Here is a 21,437-nt window from a genome sequence, read left to right as displayed (position 1 = left end):
TAGTACCTCAGTGTCTTTCTTAATGATTATTTCGTATATATATCATTCCATGTTATTTCCGTCATTCCATTCCTCCTCAGTGCGTAATATACGAGACATCCAGCCAAGATCGGGTTTAAGTGACCTGTTCTCGAGTATATATATATTCTTCCAAGAACACTTATAAGACTGCCCGACCTTGCTTTTTACCATATACAAGGTCTCTTATGCCTATCTTAGCTGGACGTCTTGTAGTATATATATATATATATTATATGATATTTATATATATATTGCATATATATATATATATATATATATATATATATATATATATATATATATATATATATATATATATATATATATATATATATATATATATATATATATATATATATATATATATATATATATATATATATATATATATATATATATATATATATATATATATATATATATATATATATATATATATATATATATAGCTAACTTATTGCATGATATACTTATTGCATAGTATTGCAACATATGCAAAAAGTGAGCCATATAATTTTTCTAAAATAAATACAAAATTATTTTTTTGTCAATCATTTATTAAATAAATAGAGCACATTTCCTTCACTAAGAGGCTGATTATGCAGGAACTTGACCTCTTGGTGGTCTTTCTTCTTCTCCAGAGTGTGTGTCCATGTAGGCAGGCAGACCGAGACGCCAGCCATTCAATTCTGCCGAGGGAAGGAAGTCGTGTTAGTCAACTCTGATGACTTGTACTTTTCTCTGCAAGGGACTGTTCTGTAAGCCAGTCACAGAAGATGTGAACTGTATCTGTACTATGAAGTCTTATCAATAAAGTTAAGGGCTACACCTATGACTTTATCTTGCCCCAAACCCATTTAGCTAATATCCCCGGACACTTTTTTAGGTATAATTGACTTAAGCTAATTCTATATATATTAAAGGGAGGAACCAATTTTCATAGAAAAAAAAACTAAGCTAATTCTATATATATTAAAGGGAGGAACCAATTTTCATACAGAAAAAAAAACTTATAATATAAAAAGAATTATATATGAATTTAAGATGAGATATAAGAGAAGACTAATATAAAAAGAATTATATATGAATTGGAAACAAGATATTGAGATATAAGAGAAGACAACGAAGGGAACTAACAAGAGGAGAGATTGTATACATAAAGAGCTCAAAAGTCATTGAAAAAGCAATGGAAATTAAGAGACAATAAGAACATATGAAATAAAAGACGTGGGAAGAAGAAAATAAGACAGACATGAGATTATTACAATGACATAAATACCTTAGACAAAGAGAAAGCAGATAACATATCACAGACTAAAATATTTGAGGCGTACGGCAGAGAAGTGAGGTGACATTAGGAATGGCGACCCTTGTGTAAAGTGTACGAAGGGTCTCTTTCCCCTTGCAATTAGTATCATAACATAGCAATTTAACTCTAATTTGCACTGGGAAAGACAGACTACCCCTCCAAGGATGAACGCAGGACGAATCAAAATGGAAGCTCAACTTTTATGGGGCAGACGGAGGGTCACTTTCCCTTGTAACGTACACATCATGACGAGCAATATAACAATAATTATGTTCTAGTTAGCAAGGGGGGAAAGGAAGAACAAGATATAGTTACTTGCAAGGGAAAATAAACCTTGTATAGAATGTACAGAGGGCTGGAAGTCTCGTAATCTGTTCTCAGTGTGTTACCGTACTCTAATATATGTAACAATAGGTCACCGTGCCTTAGGATTTCTCTGCCGGAAGCCTCGTTTATACGTTAAGAGATGAGGAGGAAGGGAAACAAGCAAATAATGGAACTCTATATACGATACAGTGAAAAGGATTTACCGAGAAGGATGTACGATGAGAGGAGGAGGCGGAGAAGAGAGATTAAGGTAAGTAAAGGAAATAAAACTGACGTATGAGGATATATATAAATAAAACTAAATAAAGAAGGAATGATTAGAACTGAGAGAGAGAGAGAAAGACATCACAGAGGAGAATTTGAGGAAGACAAGGAGGAAGGAACACCAGCCATGGAGTCTACTAGCGTCAAGGAGCCGATTCAAGGTACGTCTCAAACTTCCTTCCTAAGATCTATGAGGCAGACCCTTCCGCCTCACGCCAGCTACTTGCAAAGGTCAATAAGGAGATCAATCAAGTTCTCACGAGTCTTGTTTTAAGATTCATGGTAAGGAGAAAGTTAAAACTACCACCTGGGTCATCAAACTGCCCCTGGAAATTCTCACAACTCCTACAAAAGTCTGTCAAATGTGTGCGCTTGGAACAATATTTTTAAGAATGTGACTGTCAGATGCCAAAAGGAGATCAATCGGGTTCTAATTGAGTGGTTTGAAGGTCTATGGTACATAGGAAGGGTTAATCTATCACCAGGGTCATAAACTAGAATGCCCAAACTTCCTACGGAAGCCTTAAATACAAGTCTCTCGGGATGGCTTTTTCAAGAATGTGAGCCTCGGACATTTCCGCCTCACATCAGCTACTTCCAAAGGCCGTAAAGGAGATTAATTGGGTTCTTTTGACTTGTTTTATAGATTATTGGTAAAGAGGAATGGTCTTGATACAACCAGGGTCATAAAACTACCCCTTGAAATGCCCGCAACTCCTATGAAAGCCATGTCAATTTACCACACTCGGGGGACGATATGTTTAAGAATACAACACTAATATATCTAATACAATGTTTGAATGAGTGTTTTTAGGTTCTTGATACAGTAGAAGGTTAAACTACAACCAGGTCATAAACTACCGAAATGCCCACAACTCCTATGAAAGCCCTGTCAGTTTACCGCACTGGGGGATTTAAATGTTTAAGAATACAACACTAATACAACAAATATAATGAGTGTTTTTGGTTCTTGGTACAGTAGAAGGGTTAAGTTGTAAAGTTTGTTCAATCACGCACATCTGTGGTCATATGCGGAGAGGGACAGACAGGGAAGGAATTATAGGAGAAGGAACAGATCCCAGGAGACGGGACACAACCCCAATTAATACCTGGTACCCATTCACTGCTTGGCGGACAGGGGCGTAGGGTATCGAGAAAAGCCCAAATTTTCTACACCTGCCCGAATCGAACCAGGGCTCTCGGTTGTGAGCCGAATGTGCTAACCACTGCACCACAAAGTCCCCTGTAGAAGGGTTACTACCAACAATCAGGTCATCAAACCACCTGAAATGCCCACAACTCCTGTGAAGGCCCTGTCAAGGTGTGCATTGGGTTTTTTTTTTCAGTCCTCGCGGTTTTACGAATATTGTAGTTTGGTAAAAAAATGATCAAATTTGATAAAAAAAACCAATTGGTGGATGGAGAGGGAGAAGACACATTAGCCACACTAGGCTACAACAACCCAGCAGCACTTAGAATGAAGACTACTGATAGCCTAACGTCACTGCATTTCATAACATCTTAACATACACACCACATGGCTTTCAATGGACTGTGGTGACCCTGGTGATAGCTATACACTCCTCTGCACCATGAATGGAAAATTACCCATGAAATCCCTATTTATCTTCTCTACGGCCCTAAAGTCATAAAGAGCTGGGAAGCCTTCTCATAGATCCTACAGTGGTTTCAGGGACTGGTTTGTGACCCTGGTGATAGTTTTACACTCCCCTCTGCACCATGAATAGTTAAACCACCCATGGAAACCCGGTTAGCCTTCTGTGGCTTTGGGAAACAGTCAGAACAACTTTTCAAACAAGCAAACTGTGGCGTCATTGTTCAAGAATACAGGCTTTATTCAGAAGGTAATTCCTCGTACAGTAAGCAGTATAATCTGACTTACAGTGGACTACACAGACTCTGGAGATAGAGAGCAAAGATCCGAGACTGTAGCTCACCCAAGCAGGTCACTGTGTAACGTACCACATACCCGTAACCGCATATATGTAACCTATACAGCACACCACACACTTCCCTTCAGTACCAGGAGGCTGGGTCCCACACGGTACAATAATATCATGTTTAAAGAGAAAGAAAGATGCTTATGGAGAACAGGGTAGTAACTTTTGATATGAAAAGTGGCACTGTACGGAAACATCTGCACATGGACCGGGGCTTTCAGAAGGTGCACCCGAGGAGAAAGACTTAACTAGCAGATGCTTGGCGTGAGAACAGGCTAACTTTTGATAAGAACTATAAAGTGCTGGACATAAGGAAGTGAATCAAGGTACTTTGGATCATGGAAGTACCTCTGTGAGTGAATGGAGTGGCAGTGTTTTGTAGGATATGTCCAGGGTGTTATAAGACACTGGTGGTAGTTTGACCTTCCTCTGTACCATGAACATAAAGACACACACATTTGGCAAAGCTTTCGTAGGAGTTTTGGTCATCTCCAGGGGTAGTTTTATGGCCCTGGTGGTAGTGTGACACTTCTTTTCTACCGTGAGCCTAAAGAAACACACATTTGGCAAAGCTTTTGTAGGAGTTTTGGGTATTTCCAGGGGTAGTCTTATGCTCCTGGTGGTAGTGTGACCCTTCCTCTGTACTATGAACCTAAAGAAACACACATTTGACAAGGCTTTCAAGGTTGGGGCATTTTCAGGGGGGTAGTTTATGACCCTAGTAATGTGACCTTCCTCTGTACCATGAACCTTAGACACACATTTGGCAGCTTAGGAGTTTTGGGCATTTCCAGGGTTTTATGACCCTGGTGGTAGTGTGACCCTTCCTCTGTACTCAGAACCTAAAGAAACACACATTTGAGAAGGCTTTCAAGGGAAGGTTTAGGCATTTGTGGGTAGTTTTGTGACCCTGGTGGTAGTGTGACTATTCCTCTGTACCGTGAACCTGGAGAAACACATATTTGCCAAGGCTTCAGGAGTTGTGGGCAGCCCAGTTTGAACTGACCTGTGGCTATATCTGCTCAGTTTCTAGGCACCAGTCATCATTGTACCACACGCTACCATCCACAGAACACAGCCAACCAGCGCACTACCACCTCACACTGCTACCACTGCTCTCTCTCTGCCTGACTAGCCCAGCTGCCTTACGCTGACAACACCAGAATACAGAAAATTGCACAGAAATGCCTCCCACAGCTCCCTCAAAAGCCATGTCAAATGTGTGTTTCTTAGGGTTCATGGTACAGAGGAAGGGTCACACTACCACCAGGGTTACAAACTACCCCTGGAAATGCCCACAACTCCTCTGAGAGCCTGGTCAAATGTGTGTTTCTTAGGTTCACAGTACAGAAGAAGGGTCACACTACCACCAGGGCCACAAACTACCCCTGAAATGCCCACAGCTCCCTCAAAAGCCATGTCAAATTTGTGTTTCTTAGGGTTCACAGTACAGAGGAAGGGTCACACCACCACCAGGGTCACAACACTAGCCCCTGAAATGCCCACAACTCCCTCAAAAGCCATGTCAAAATGTGTTTCTTAGTGTCATGGTACAAAGGAAAGGTCACACTACCACCAGGGTCACAAACTACCCATGGAAATGCCAACAACTCCTCAAGGAAAGCAATGTCAAATGTGTTTCTCAGGGTTATGGTACAGAGGAAGGGTCACACTACCACCAGGGTCATGAAACTACCCATGAAATGCCAACAACTCCAAGGAAAGCCTTGTCAAATATATACTCTCTTCCTTCCTTCGTTCCTCCCTTCGTTCCTCCCTTCCTTCCTTCCTTCCCTTCCTTCCTTCCTTCTTTCCTCTTTCCTTCCTTCCATCCTTACCTTCCTTCCGTCCTTCTTCCTCTCCTTTTCCTTCCTCTTCCTTCCTTCCTATCTTTTCTCCATCCCTTTTTCCTTCTCCCTTCCTTCCTTTCCTATCTTTTTCCTCTCCTTTCCTCCTCCCTTCCTTCCTTCCTCCTCCCTCTTTCCTTCCTTCCCTTCCCTCCTTCCTTCCCTTCCTTTCCTTCCTTCTTTCTTTTCCTTCCTTCCTTCCTCCTTCCTTCCTTCCTTCTTTCCCATCCTTTTTCCTTCCTTTCCTTCCTCCTTCCTTCCTCTCTTCCCTTCCTTCCCTTCTTTCCCATCTTCCTTTTCTCCTTCCTTCCTCTTTCCTCCCATTTCTTTTTCCTTCCCTTCCTTCCCTTCCTTCCTTCTTCTCTCCTTTTCCTTCCTTCCTTCCTTCCTTCCTTCTTCTTCAGGTCCCTCTTTTCCTTCCTTCCTCCCTTCCCTCCTTCCTTCTTTCCTCCTCTTTCCTTCCTTCCTTCCTCCTTCCTCCTTTCCTCCTCTTTTTCCTTCTTTCCTTCCTTCCTTCCCTCCTTCCTTCCTTCCTTTCTTTCCTATCCCCTTTCCTTCCTTCCTCCTTCCTTCCTTCTTTCCTTCCTTCTTCCTTCCTTCCTCCTTCCTTTTCCTTCCTCTTTCCTCCCTCCTCTTTCCTCCCCTTCCTTCCCTTCCTTCCTCCCTTCCCTTCCTTCCCCTTCCTCTTCCTTCCTTCCTTCCTTCCTTCCTCCCTCCCTTCCTCCTTCCTCCCTCTTTCCTTCCCTTCCTCCCTTCCTTCCTTCCTTCCTTCCTTCCTTCTTCATCCCTCTTCCTCCTTCCTTCCATCTTCTCCTCCTCTCCTTCCTTCCTATCCTCTTTTTCCCTTCCTTCCTTCCTATCTTTCTCCTTCCTTCTTCCTCTTCTTTCCTTCCTTCCTTCCTTCCAATCCCTCTTTTCCTTCCTTCCTTCCTTCCTTCCTCTCCTTCCTTCCTCTTCCTCTCTCACCCTTCTTTCTCTTCCCCTTCCCTTCATTCCCTACTTCCCTTCCTTTGTCCATTCCTTCCTTCCTTTCCTCCTTTTTATTCCTTCCTCCCTTCTCTCTTTTCCTCTTTCCTTCCTTCCTCTCCCCACTTTCTCCTTTCCTGATCCTTATTCTTCCTTCCTTCATCCTCCTCCCTTCCTTTCCTTCCTCCTTCCCTTCTCTCTTCCTCTCTCCTTCGTTCCTTCCTTTGTAAAGAAAATGAAGATAAGAAAAGAGGAAACAAGCGTGCCATTGATAAATGGAACAAAGAAATAAAAAATAACACTCACCAAGAAATTCTCAGTCCTCCTCCTCCTCCTCTTCCTCTTCCTCTTTCCTTTCATCTATAATATAAGTAAGGAATTAGTATTTGTGTCAACCTGAAGATGCATTTTACATGGTAATATTAAATTCCTTTTAACTTTCTAACCCTCTCCTTCCTTTTTTTTCCTTCCTTCCTTCCACACATTAGTGTCACTACCACCAGAGGGTCAACAACACAGGGGGCAGGGTCAGAGGCCTTGCCGGTTGAGACACATGGGTCAAACATTTACAAACTCTCCTATCTTTAATAATACTCAACATAATAATCATTTTCCCAGTGCATTGCTTCGCCTCGAGTATTTACAGAAGAATTAGGCCACTAGGTATCCATGTTACTGTTCAAGGTGCAGAAAACATTTTTAAAACTACCTCCAAGAGATGACTGTATCTTCTTCATACATATTGTTCCTATTACCACTACTTACACAGACAAAGTTAACCAGGTCTTTCATGGTGGAAGGTTTGGGGTTAGTGACATCCTTGGTTACATATGCCGAGAGAGGCAGGAGGGGAAGGAATTCAGGAGAAGGAAACATCTGTGGTCAGTATGCCAGTTAAAGAGACAGGAGGGGAAGGAATTATAGGAGAATGGAACATCTGTGGTCATATGCTGGAGAGATAGAAGGGGAAGGGAATTATAGACAGGGAACATTCCATGGCTGGTCATAAGTGCTTCGGAGAGAGACAGAAGGGGAAGGGAATTATAGTGGAGAAGGAACATCTTGTATCATATAGTTGAGAGAGACAGGCAAGGAAATTATAGGAGAAGGGGAAGATCTAGGTCTAAGATGCCGGAGAGAGACAGAAGGGGAAGGAATGTAGGAGAAGGGAACATCTGTGGTCATATGGTCGGAGAGAAGCAGGAGGGGAAGGAATACCAGGAAGGACTTGTGTCAGTGCTGCAAGAGACAGTGGAGGGGAATGGGAAACGAGATCTATGTCTATCATATGCCTGGAGGAGAGACAGAAGGGAAGGAATTAGAGAAGCAAGGGAAATACTGTGGTCATGCCGGAGAGAGGGACAGGAGGGGAAGGAATTAGTAGGAGAAGGAGAACATCTATGTATTCATATGCCGAGAGAGAGAAGGGGAAGTTGAAATTATAGGAGAAGGGAACATCTGTGGTCATATGCCAGAGAGAGACAGGAGGGGAAGGAATTATAGGAGAAGGAACATCTATGGTCATATGCCGGAGAGAGACAGAAGGAAGGAATAATAGGAGAAGGAACATCTGTATACATCAGCATATGCCAGCAAGAGACAGGGAGGGGAAGGAATTATAGGAGAAGGTGAACATCTATGGTCATATGCCGGAGAGAGACAGAAGGTAAAGGAATTATAGGGAGAGTATGGAACATCTGTGGTCAAGTATGCCGAGAGAGACAGGAGAGGAAGGAATTATAGGAGAAGGGGGAACATCTATGGTCATATGCCTGAGAGAGACTAGAAGGGAAGGAAATTATAGGAGAAGGAACATCTGTATTACATATGCCGGAGAGAGACAGGAGGGGAAGGAATTATAGGAGAAGGCAAAACATCTATGGTCATATAGCCAGGAGAGAGACAGAAGGGGAAGGAATAATAGGAGAAGGGGAACATCTGTGGTCATATGCCAGCAAGAGACAGGAGGGGAAGGAATTATAGGAGAAGGAACATCTATGGTCATATGCCGGAGAGAGACAGAAGGGGAAGGAATTATAGAGAAGGGAACATCTATGGTCATATGCTGGAGAGAGACAGGAGGGAAGGAATTATAGGAGAAGTGAACATCTGTGGTCATATGCTTGATAGAGACAGAAGGGGAAGGAATTATAGGAGAAGGAACATCTATGGTCATATGCCGGAGAGAGACAGAAGGGAAGGAATTATAGGAGAAGGAACATCTGTGGTCATATTGTAGTGCCGATTTAGTATTAAGTATGGGTAAGTAATGTTAAGTTAATGTACAAAGCAGCATTTAAGTTAATGTAAGAATTATTAGTAACATTGAATTATTATTATGCGTGATGCTCACACCCCTAGACAGCGGACAGACAGACAGACATACATGTTGACACCTGCAGAAAGTAGGTGATCGGTTCCATACGAGATAATGGGCATAATTTTAATACAAGATAGTAGCTTTGTTAGAATTTTCACTTGCTATTCAGGGGAACCATTATACCAATATCATGCGACGAGTAAAAGCACCGAGACGGTTGTTGCAATGTTGAACAAATCAGGGTTCGAATTAAATCTGGGAGGGATGTGAACGCGCAGCGGCTGCGTAGGGAGCCCCACCAGCAAACACCAACAGACACGCCTTGGCTCTTCCCCGGATAGGTGTCTTCTGAGGTGAAGTAATTCCTGTTCATATTATGATATATTTTCTCATTATTGTATTTGTGAGGTGCAAACACTAACAGACACGCCTTGGCTCTTCTGGACAGGGGAGTGAGTGGAGATAAAGGGTCTGTCACGGCGTGTCTCTGGTGTGTTCGTATGATACACGTATTGACTACGAGGGTGTTTAGTCCACGGAGTAGCAGGGCTGTGCGTATTTCTTTAACGAGGATGTAACCACCTGGTTCGTCCCTTTGTCTGCTGGTTAGGCTATATTTTACTAAGGAACAGGAGACAAGAAGATTGTTTATGCCCATGTGAGCACCAGTGAACTGTTTTTCGTGCCGTTTGTGGTAGGCGTGGCCGAATTGGTAGAGTACTGGGCCCACATTCACGGTGATGGACGACGCGGGTTCAATCCCCACGCTACTACTCTGATTTTCAGCCACCGCCGAGTGGCTTAAACTACCCACATGCTGTCCCTGAAGACCACCCATCAACCCGACTCTAGAGGAAGCCGTCCAAGCTAATCAAGAACGAGTTCTGGGGGCAGCATGAGCCAATGCAAGATGGCGCCACTATAAACACTCGCCTGCGCCAGGACGGCTGGGCCAACCATCAGGCCTCACCTGGAAGAAGCCTTGGTGACCATCAGGCCCCACCAGAAGATGCCTCCGGCGCAACAGGCAGCGACGTAAAAAAAAAAAAATATCACCGCTAGGTGAAGGAGACTCAAACCCGTAACATCCAAACATGTTTAACGCCCATTATTGTATTCTGGGTGAATGAGTTAAGAGGTCAAGGGATTAATTCGGCCATTATTGACTACTGTAATTAAGTCTTCAACGCTACCAAAAGGATATTTTTCTTGCCTGATGTAATCTGAATGAGAATTAGTTCAACGCTACCACAAGTGAAGGAAGAATAAAGGTCTTAAATCAATGATTGTGAATATCTTCTGACCAACTATTTAGGAGAAATAGGGAAAAACAGATCTTCGAGGATTAGGAGCCTTGACCAGGAAAACCCTAGATACCGCATTGCATTTTTATATATAATACATGATGATTATGTTGAGATTATGGCTGAAAACTTGTTATAAGCAGAAGTGATCTTTTGGCGAACTAATAATCCGGCCTTTTATCCTAACCTATCCAAGAGAAGGAAGGAAGGAAGGGAGGAAGGAAGGAAGGAAGGAAGGAAGGGAGGAAGGAAGGAAGGGAGGGAGGAAGGAAGTTAGGAAGGAAGGAAGGAACTGAGGAAGGAAGGAAGGAGGAAGGAGGAAGGAAGGAAGGAGGAGGAAGTTAGGAAGGAAGGAAGGGAGGAAAGAAAGAAGGAAGGAAGGAAGGAAGGAAGGAAGTGAAGGAAACTAACTTAACTCACCACTGGAATGATGTCTGTCTGTCAGTCTTCAAAGTCCTCTTCCTCCTCTTCTTCCTCCTCCTCTTCTTCCTCCTCCTCCTCTTGTCTCTAAAATTAATAAACAGTTGATAATTCATTTTTTGAGCTAATAACCTCTTGTCAGACCTAATAATAATAATATTAATAATAATAATAATAAGAATAAGAATAAGAATAAGAAGAAGAATGATAATAGTAATAACAAGTTTTGCTGGGCTTATATACATGTGTAATTAATGCAGAGTGTGTGTGTGTGTGTGTGTGTGTGTGTGTGTGTGTGTGTGTGTGTGTGTGTGTGTGTGTGTGTGTGTAATTTATTTTATTTAATTTCAATGTGAAGGAATTTCTCTCTCTCTCTCTCTCTCTCTCTCTCTCTCTCGGTAAAGCCAAATTTGTGGCTTTACCGTGTAGCAGCAATGGGCCAAATTTGTGGCTTTACCGTGTAGCAGCAACGGGCCAAATTTGTGGCTTTACCGTGTAGCAGCGACGGGCCAAATTTGTGGCTTTACCGTGTAGCAGCAATGGGACAAATTTGTGGCTTTACCGTGTAGCAGCAACGGGACAAATTTGTGGCTTTACCGTGAAGCAGCAACGGGCCAAATTTGTGGCTTTACCGTGTAGCAGCAACGGGACAAATTTGTGGCTTTACCGTGTAGCAGCAACGGGCCAAATTTGTGGCTTTACCGTGTAGCAGCGACGGGCCAAATTTGTGCCATGATTTAAACCCCCAAAAATAGATGATGTGTAAACTGATCACAAATGCTTTGATATGTATTATGAAATGGTTTGTGTGAGGGGTGATTTTTTCTCATTTTTCTCGCTTAGAGGGACCATAAAGAAACATGATCCCTGCTGCTACAACCACTGGGTTAAAAGGCCTTTCCCTCTAAGCAAGGGGATGTACTGAACATTTTACAACACACTGGTTACTAAGTGAGCTGAACATTTTACAGCTCAATATAACGGGTTCACCCTTTGGGGGCTTCTATGGGGGTAATGAAGGCAGGGCAGGAAATGAGTAGAGAAAGCTTACCTATTCCTCCAAGCTGCTGAAAAGCTTGTTGGTGAAGAATTACTTGTCGGTGAAGAGACTGTTGTTGAGGTGAGGAGTGCCCTGTGTTATGGAACCTCCCGGCACTGCTACACCAACCTGCAAATATGTGTCCACTCTCAAAGTCTTGTACTGGGAAAGACAGCATGGGATAATATATTATAAAATCTCTCTCTATCAAGGGCTGTATAATATAAGATAATTAATTGATACTCTCTCTCTCATATTTGTTTTTTACATACTTTTCCTCTACACCCTCCCTCTCTCTCTCTCTCCCCTCAATGCCCTCATAACTCTATACATACAGCCAGGCCTATACTTTGAGGCAGTGCCAACATTGCCAGACTGTTGTACTCAGCCTCTTATATTTACTGACTCCCAACACAAAATCTGTCTCCTGGTCCCCAATAATGAGATTCATTTATATTTATCATTAACCTGGTGGTGGTAGCAGCGGGAAAGTGGAAAGTTTTGTTTAGTGGACAGCGCAACATCTGTGGTCATATGCCGGAGAGAGACAGAAGGGGAAGGAATTATAGGAGAAGGGAACAGATCCCAGGAGACGGGACACAGCCCCCGATTAATACCTGGTACACTGCTGGGTGGACAGGGGCGTAGGGTATTGGAAAAGCCGCCCAAATTTTTCCACTCCGCCCGGGAATCAAACCCGGGCTCTCTCAGTTGTGAGCCGAGTGTGCTAACCACTGAACCACGAAGCCCCATAGGGCTGCATGCGGGTGGCCCGGGGAACCCCCCCATTGTTTACAGACCTAGCGATGACCTGCGATCTGTTATGTTAGCTATTTATGGAGTACATATAATCAAACCTCGATTTACGAGTTTAATTCATTCAAGAATATTCCTCGCACACCAAAACACTCGAAAACCAAAATGAATTTCCCCATTGAAATTAATGTAAATCCATTAACGTGTCTCATATCTCAAAAAAACTATTTACGTAAGAACCATCTTACATGTTATTTTTTACAGAATTGAAGTTATCTTACTAACAAGTAGAGATGATAAAGATATGAAACACAAGTCAAAGTGTTACAGTTGTTTCGGAGACTCCCGCAACTGCTGGCCATGCTTGAGGTGCAGGCTTCGCCCCAGGGTTTAGCAGGTGGTTCCCCTATTCTCAGGGCACTGGAACTACACCCGACCACCAACGTGAAGCTAACTCGACATATCGTCCGAGATGGAGGGTGAACGAGTCAGTCACGTCCAGGGGGGCATACAAGATACCTCTCCATTAACATGAGTTGCAATAGGAATGATATTAAGGACAATAATAATAATTACAAGATAATTTAATACTACGCTATTCTAACCTAAAACTTATTCAAACCTAGCCATACTTTTTTTCCTTACCTCCCTTGGCTGGGCCTGGTGGTGGGCCCAAGCCGGCAAGTGTTTATAGCGGCCCCATCTTGCTTTCCCTTGGACAGTCCCATACAGTCCAGGATGATGGTGGTGGTCTTCAGGACAAGTAGTCTGTGGCAGCGACTGATTCAAACCCTCATCATCCACGACGCAGTGAACGCAGGACCGGCACGCTAACCACTCAGCCACCGTCTCCTTCCCCAGCCTGTGTTCCGACGCCAAATATGCAAAAAGTAAAAACATATGCCTCAATGTGTCATCCCAGACTATATATAAAGAGAATTAAATCTAAGTCATCCTAACTTAACCAAACTTTAATGAAACTAATCTAGCCTTAGCAAGCCACTGTCAAAACAATATAAACATAAATATATCTCCAGGTGTGTCCCCCCCAAGACCATATATTTAGAGAATTAAATCTAAGCTATCCTAACCTGCCCAAACTTTAATGAAACTAATCTAGTCTTAGCAAGCCACTATCAAAACACAATATAAACAGAAATGTATCTCCAGGTGTGTCCCCCCCAAGACCATATATTTAGAGAATTAAATCTTAGCTATCCTAACCTGCCCAAACTCGCTGAGCTATCCTAACAAGACCTAACTTAACCTGGTAGTAACAAGGGCCCAAATTTGTGGCTTTACAGTGTACCAGCGACGGGCCAAATTCTTGCCATGATATGTAACTTGATATATTAAGAAGGATATAAACCCCACCATCAACCATTAGGATCCACCGGGAAGAAGCCTACCGGCGCAATAGGCCAAGACGTAAAAAAGAATAAAAAATAAATGGATGATGCATAAACTCATCACAAATGAATTGATATATATTATGAAGTGGTTTAGGAGTGATGATTTTTCTCATTTTTCTCGCTTAGAGGGAAGGGCCTTTAACCCAGTGGTAGCAGCAGGGATCATGTTTCTTAATGGTCCCTCCAAGTGAGAAAAATGGAAAAAAATCACCCCTCACACAAACCATTTCATATTATATATAAAGCATTTGTGACCAGATTATGTATCATCTATTTTGGGGGGTTTATATCACGGCACAAATTTGGCCCGTCGCTGCTACACGATAAAGCCACAAATTTGGCCCGTCGCTGCTACACGGTAAAGACACAAATTTGGCCCGTCGCTGCTACACGGTTAAGCCACAAATTTGGCCCGTCGCTGCTATATGGTAAAGACACAGGTTTGGCCCATCGCTGCTACATGGTAAAGCCACAAATTTGGCTCGTCACTGCTACACGGTAAAGACACAGATTTGGCCCATCACTGCTACACGGTAAAGCCACAAATTTGATGTGTCGCTGCTACCGAGTTGAGAAACATGATCCCCACAGCTACCGGGTTAACAGTACCTGCCGTGCGCTCTACTACCACAATGAAATAAAACAAATATATACTGCGTTGCACCCCAAGACAATATTTTAAGAGGCGGTGAGTATGGAGATGACCGTAGCCACCTCTCCCGCCAGTGACATCAACGGCAGTGTGGTGAGAGGCCTATCCTGCCTATATATTCTAAACAAGTGGGTGTTATTCCAGAAAAAATACCCAAGTCTCATCACTTCACACTTATTTATATATTCAAGGGCTGAAAAATATCGGAAACATTAACAAAAAAAATGCCCGGTCAGCACTAAGTTATCCTAACCTTGGATTAAACTTAGATTTTAACGTAACCTCCTGTGAGAGCAAGATAAAAATTGACAGACAAAATAGGTCAATTCCGGCCCTCACGGTACCATGAGCAGACCTCTAGAATAACACCCGATGGTCTAGGATAAAAAAATTGGAAAATTTCATTTAGTCGGCGCAACATCTGTGGTCATATGCCGGAGAGAGACAGGAGGGGAAGGAATTAAAGAAGGGAACAGATCCCAGGAGACGGGACACAACCCCCGATTAATACCTGGTACACTGCTGGGTGGACAGGGGCGTAGGGTATCGGAAAAGCCTCCCAAATTTTTCCACTCTGCCCGAATCGAACCCAGGCTCTCTCGGTTGTGAGCCGAGTGTGCTAACTGCTAACCACTGCACCACGAAGCCCCCAGGTCTAGGATAAGATACTGGTCATCGCTAAGTTATCCTAACCTTGGATTAAACTTAGATTTTAACCTTAACCTCCTGTGAGTGCAAAGTAAATATTGACAGCTAAAATATAGGTTCATGCCAGCCTTCGCAGTACCAGGAGCATGTATAACTCTAGAATGACACCCGATGGTCTAGGGTAAGCACATGTGGTCAAGGCAACAACGCTAATCTACATATTCCCCCTTTGAGTTAATAGGTTCACCTACGCGGGTCATCACCACCACATGCATCACCTAATATCACCACAATCACCATCAATACCACCTCAGACACACATGAAATCACAACCATGACAATATAAATGCAAAAAAATCAAGAGAAATAACACTGAAATAAATAAATCTGAAAAATTCGTAAAATTCACCCCGCCCGCTAGACGAATCACCCTTAAATCACTTCTAGCTCACGTTAACCTTCAATATTTCCTGAGTAACACAACCCAAACCTCATATCTGCAATAATACAACACAAATACACCCTAACCCTTAATATAGGAGTACCCAGGCATCTTACACTGGTCAAAACTCACGGATATAAGGTCACGTATGGTTCGCTCCCATCCGCCGGTTACGCCCTTATGACCTCACCGCTAAACGCCCATAATTCAATATCTAAGACCCTCACACCTCATTTGACCCCATACATTAGGTCATTCAGCTTAGTTCTCCCTATCATAGTGTTCAAAGTTCTTAGGTGTTATTGATAACTGAGATAATACGTCACATATGGTTCGCTCCATCCGCCGGTTACGCCCTTATGACCTCACCGCTAAACGCCCATAATTCAATATTTAAGACACTCACACCTCCTTTGACCCCATAAATTAGGTCATTCATCTCAGTTCTCCCTATCATAGTGCCCGAAGGTCTTAGAGGTCATTAATAATTAAGGTCATATATGGAGCCGGACACCCCAAGCCAGTTATATAAGTGACCTTTCTGACCTTACCGGCTTATATCCCGCTCTCCAACTTCACACACAGGAATGCAATGCACGTGTCGCCATGCCCCTCAAGCCTCGTGCCGCTACGTACTCTACTTTACCGGAAATCAGTAAAAAACGATGAACTTCTGAACGACCACGGCGGCCATTTAAATCCACCTCTCACCCCCACCGATACATTTTCCCTATTTTCACCTATTACAAGCCTTCATTCACTGCCCTCACCCACCCAAAACAATCACAAGGGACTATTTACCGTTTCCAGGTGCATGGCTCCCTCGGCAACAGGATAATTCGCTTCAAAAAACACAAAAATAACACACCAGCCTCCTCCCTCCACGGCTGGGACCGGGTGTGTGCGAGAAATGCCTCCTCGGGGAAATAAGTCTCGATACTAGCCACTACACATGTCCAATGGGGTAAAGACAGCAAAAAACGTCTTAATTTGCCTTGATTTATGTCTCTTTAACCACCTGTGATCTATATATAAGCGTTGAGATTGCCCAAACCAGGAGTGAGTATCAGCTCAGAGTAGTTCCTCCTATGTAATCTCCTATGTGTTTGTTTTAAAGCCTTCTACTGATTTTAAGTGTTTATCTGATGTATTTGCAGTGTATTGAAGTCGCAAAGGGACAGTTAAACGATAGCAGTGAGTGATATATTGAAAATTAAGCATTGTTCATCAATCAAGTCCCCTTTGCGAGCTATTTTCCGGCTGCGAGCTGTTTCCTGCCAGCTCAATAGATTCTCGTACTTGAATTAAATGACCCTGGAACTGTCTTCTCCGCTCCAATAACTAGATTTATTTAGAGATAGGGTCGAAATGTTTAATTAATAGGGCTTTTTTTGCAGTGCTTAGGTATATTATCGCTGACATAAATAGTTTTAGTTTAACCTCGGAAACATTAATTACTCTATTTAACTGCCCCTTTGCCCTTTTATCGCGTGTCCTGTCATTAGTAAACCCCAACTAAGTCCTGCCGGGGCCTTAATAACAGCGGTAAGGCCTTGGAATCATTATTATTCGTTATTAATGGGTTGGTCTGGGTCTGGGTCTCGGCACATGTTGTGAACGAAACTGCAGAAAGTATAAAATCCTATCACTCTTCAGCACGGGCTTACAATATGATGTAATGAGCTTATATGTGGGAATAATGGCTTCAGGGAGTTCTTAATACACTTAGTAGTCTCCCTTACGTGAAGCATGGAGGGAGGGAGGGAGGGAGAGGGAGATAGAGGGAGGGAGGAAGGGAAATGAATCACGTATTTATTAGATCTTAAAGCCATTGGTTACAACGTTTCTTCCTGTATAAACTGGTAATTATATCGCTTTTTCTCTTTAATTAAACCTAAAACCGTGTAAATAATGGCTTTGAAATATTTAATAAGGGAAGATGGACGTTGGAACAGGAAAACGCATTGTTGTACCTCAAAACTAATTGTTCCAACCTTTACATAGATTTACATAGAAAATCAGACCACATAGACCCCATGGTCCAGACTTGGTGGTCTGTCCTTAAACCTAAGTGATTTTACATTAATCAGAAGACTCCAAAACGTTGCATTTCTACTCTAGTTGATATTAAGTTGAAGGATATATGCTGAAATGCTATATCTTATGCTATCAAGCTGATTTAAACTTACGGTCACATGCTGACTTCATGATGCATGCTGACTTGAAATAAAGGTCACAATATGCAGTAAGTTGAGTTCAATGACGGCATTGTTCACTTGTGTAACTCCTATGCTGAGCCTATAAAAACTCAGCATTGAAAGAGATAGCCATGCTGACTCGATCTTATGCAAGCTGATTTAAACTTATGGCCATGCTGACTCATATGCTAATCTTAACTTAAATCCATGTTGAACTCCGAACTCAGCATATCAAGAAAACGATCATGCTGTCATATATAGACCACCATGCTGAGCTCAGAGTGGCTATACAGACTGAAATCAGTAACTTTAATGCATGCTGAGTTCAAAATAGGATCAGCATTGAGAAACAGCTAGGCACCATCCTGAGTGAGCATTGCTGACTTGTTCATAATTAAACCCCTGGTAATAGTAGTAGTAGTAGTAATAGTAGTAGTAGTAGTAGTAGTAGTAGTAGTAGTAGTAGTAGTAGTAGTAGTAGTAGTAGTAGTAGTAGTAGTAGTAGTAGTAGTAGTAGTAGTAGTAGTAGTAGTAGTAGTAGTAGTAGTAGTAGTAGTAGTAGTAGTAGTAGTAGTAGTAGTAATAGTAGTAGTAGTAGTAGTAGTAGTAGTAGTAGTAGTAGTAGTAGTAGTAGTAGTAGTAGTAGTAGTAGTAGTAGTATGCTGAGCTCAGAAAAGGTCATAGGCTGAGTTGAATTAAGCATATCGCTACAAAAAAGCTTCCTGTACCGACATGCTGAGTTGGGGGATCGAGCCAGCTAGGCCATGCTGACTTCAGACCATGCCGACTTAAAGAAATTCTGGGCCATGCTGAATTTGCTGAGCTTGGCTCCATATGTTTCACGAATGTAGACAGATCAATATTGTTTATGATCGATGACACTTTGCGTACGAGGAACAAATTAAGGCGTAAAACTCAAATGTAGACAAGCAAATTCAGACTGAACCAAATTTTTCTTCATCAACGTTGTAGTGCGAGAATGGAATAAGCTCCCTGCCTTCCTTCAGTGGTCACACGATTGATTTCCTTTAAAAACAAGCTCGGCCGTCACTTCCTTCAGCTCAATATATTAACTAGAGTTGAAATGCAACGTTTTGGAGCCATCGGATTAATGTAGAATCACTTATTTCCAAGGGCTGAGTTAAGCTGGGAGTTAGGTTAGATCCTCACATGAATTTAAGCTATTTCCAGTTTCCAAGGGCTGAGTTAAGCTGGGAGTTAGGTTAGATCCTCACATGAATTTAAGCTATTTGCAGTTTCCAAGGGCTGAGTTAAGCTGGGAGTTAGGTTAGATCCTCACATGAATTTAAGCTATTTGCAGTTTCCAAGGGCTGAGTTAAGCTGGGAGTTAGGTTAGATCCTCACATGAATTTAAGCTATTTGCAGTTTCCAAGGGCTGAGTTAAGCTGGGAGTTAGGTTAGACCCCCACAAATATTAAGCTATTCCAGTCTCCAAGGGGTGAATTAAGCTGGGAGTTCCGTTTCCTTGTCTATATCTACCTAAATTCCCCTTCAATCATTAGCCGGGCACTCCACACCTCCCCTTTCTTGACCATTCCACTCATCCACTTCTGTACGGGAGACTGATCTTTTTACCCTTCAGACATATAAGATTGAAGACATTTTTTATCAGGTTCAAAACTCCTAGCTTTTCTATCATACCTTCAAGTTGGCACCATCTTGTAACCTAACTTGCATGGGAAACTGTACTTCTTGACCCTGGAGAGATATTCCTTTGTTACTGTGACCTTGTTTTGTCCACAAGTTAATCATACAAAGCTATTATATATATTCTGTAACCTAACTTGTATGGGAAACTGTACTGCTTGACCCTCACAGGTAATAGGTATATGGTTCCATTGAAAGATATGCAAATTTTAACATGTCCAAATTCATAGCATTCATATCAGACCCTCCAGTTTAATTAAGCCACCCAGCTGACACTATCCCCTGCTTGGACTCAATTTATAAAGAAAACTGTACTCGTTAATCCTTGAGTCATTTCCCCTTTTTCCAGCTTCTTAATTAGCGTGACCTCCCAGCCATATACAGTTTATCCAGTCCACTAGTATTTAACCAGTAGCTCCAGGGCCATTGGATATAAGCATAGGTCAATCATTTAGGTATGGATGAACAGGAATTTAACCCCTATAAAAGATATACGTGAGGGGAGGCAGCCGGTAAGGAAACATATATCGAGGACTGAATCATATCAAAGCTATACCCAAGATTATGACACTATAAATATCTCTCTAGCCAGGGCCAGGATATAGGCAAGGGTTCATATATAAGGAAGAGCAGGAGTTCAACCCCTATAAATAACATTTGTGAGGACTGCGGCGGGGAGGGGAGGCTGTATTTACGCTGATTTATCCTTTTATGAGCTGTCTATGGCGATGGGAAGACCTCCACGTACAATATTATACCTGCAGCTTCCTTAACTGTGATGGAAAACTAATGTATCACGCCCAAACGCCCACACACAGCTCAAACACACGGGAGTTCACAGGGTCCGCTAAGGGGGCTTCTGGCGGGAGGAGGCTGTATATACGCTAATTTACCCCTTTATGAGCTGTTTATGGCCATGAGAAGACCTCCACGTACAATATTATACCTACAGCTTCCTCATTAGTGCTAGAAATCTAATGTATCACACCCAAAACGCCCACACACCGCCCAAGCACACGTACGGGAGTTCACGGGGTACGCTGGGAGGGACTTCTTGGCGGCTGAGAGTAGGCAATATAGACGTTGAATTATCGCTTTATGTACTGTCTGTGGCTATGGAAACACCTCCACGTACCGTCCTATACCTCTACGTTCCTTGTGGCTACAGGAAAAGCAATGTACCACGCCCCGAACCCCCAGAAATAGCCCGAAATTAGCCTGAATGCACGGCGAAAAAACACGACTTGGTCTTTGAATTCTCACCTCGTCCCCTGCTGAATGAATGGCATACCAGGCGTGTTTGCTCACAGGGGGCAGCACTTACCGGGGCTCCTTTTTTTGTTTCTTTTTTTATTTCCGAAGATTGACAGAAGAGTGAACAGGACTTTTTCCAGGAAGTTGCCGTCGATCGCTGGTGAACTTATCCCTTAAACGCCTCATATCTAACCCCTGAACCCACGTGACGTGACGTGGAAGGGGGGGGAGGTGATTAGCCAATGCCATAATCATTCGTTAGTCATATATTGCTTACTCAGAGGAGGAGGGGGTTAGGGAGGAAGGAGGGAAGGAGAGGAGGAAAGGAAGAGGGGGAGGGGGAGGGAAGGAAGGAGAGGTAGGTAACGGGAAGGTGTGTGTGTTTTCCTAGGCTGTCAATCTCTCTCTCTCTCTCTCTCTCTCTCGTGGCCAGGTGTGTCCGATCAAATCCTTTTTAATTCCGTATGAACGATCGAGTAAATGAGGTGACCAAAGGCTTGACCCCGACAAGTGCAACGGAGAGGGGATTACTCTCTCTCTCTCGTGGCCAGGTGTGTCCGATCAAATCCTTTTTAATTCCGTATGAACGATCGAGTAATTGAGGTGACCAAAGGCTTGACCCAAATATA

At 42.8% G+C, this 21,437-nt stretch overlaps 1 long non-coding RNA gene across 5 annotated transcripts; it reads right to left on the bottom strand.

Moving 5' to 3' along the window:
- Window positions 1–672: 672 nt before the first annotated feature.
- On the bottom strand, window positions 673–20,724 carry LOC127005993 (uncharacterized). Of its 5 annotated transcripts, none has more exons than XR_007759006.1 (5): window positions 20,577–20,724; window positions 13,180–13,396; window positions 11,791–11,907; window positions 10,740–10,826; window positions 673–710 (listed from the first exon to the last, which is right to left on the bottom strand). It is a non-coding gene; the product is annotated as an uncharacterized LOC127005993 (long non-coding RNA). The 5 variants fall into 5 exon arrangements; XR_007759008.1 differs by lacking the exon at window positions 20,577–20,724 and adding an exon at window positions 20,313–20,332; XR_007759004.1 differs by lacking the exon at window positions 20,577–20,724 and adding an exon at window positions 16,490–16,882.
- Window positions 20,725–21,437: the final 713 nt, after the last annotated feature.

Source organism: Eriocheir sinensis, chromosome 31, assembly GCF_024679095.1.
Source record: "Eriocheir sinensis breed Jianghai 21 chromosome 31, ASM2467909v1, whole genome shotgun sequence".
Lineage (NCBI taxonomy): Eukaryota > Metazoa > Arthropoda > Malacostraca > Decapoda > Varunidae > Eriocheir > Eriocheir sinensis.
This window is presented reverse-complemented; position numbering and strand designations above follow the sequence as displayed.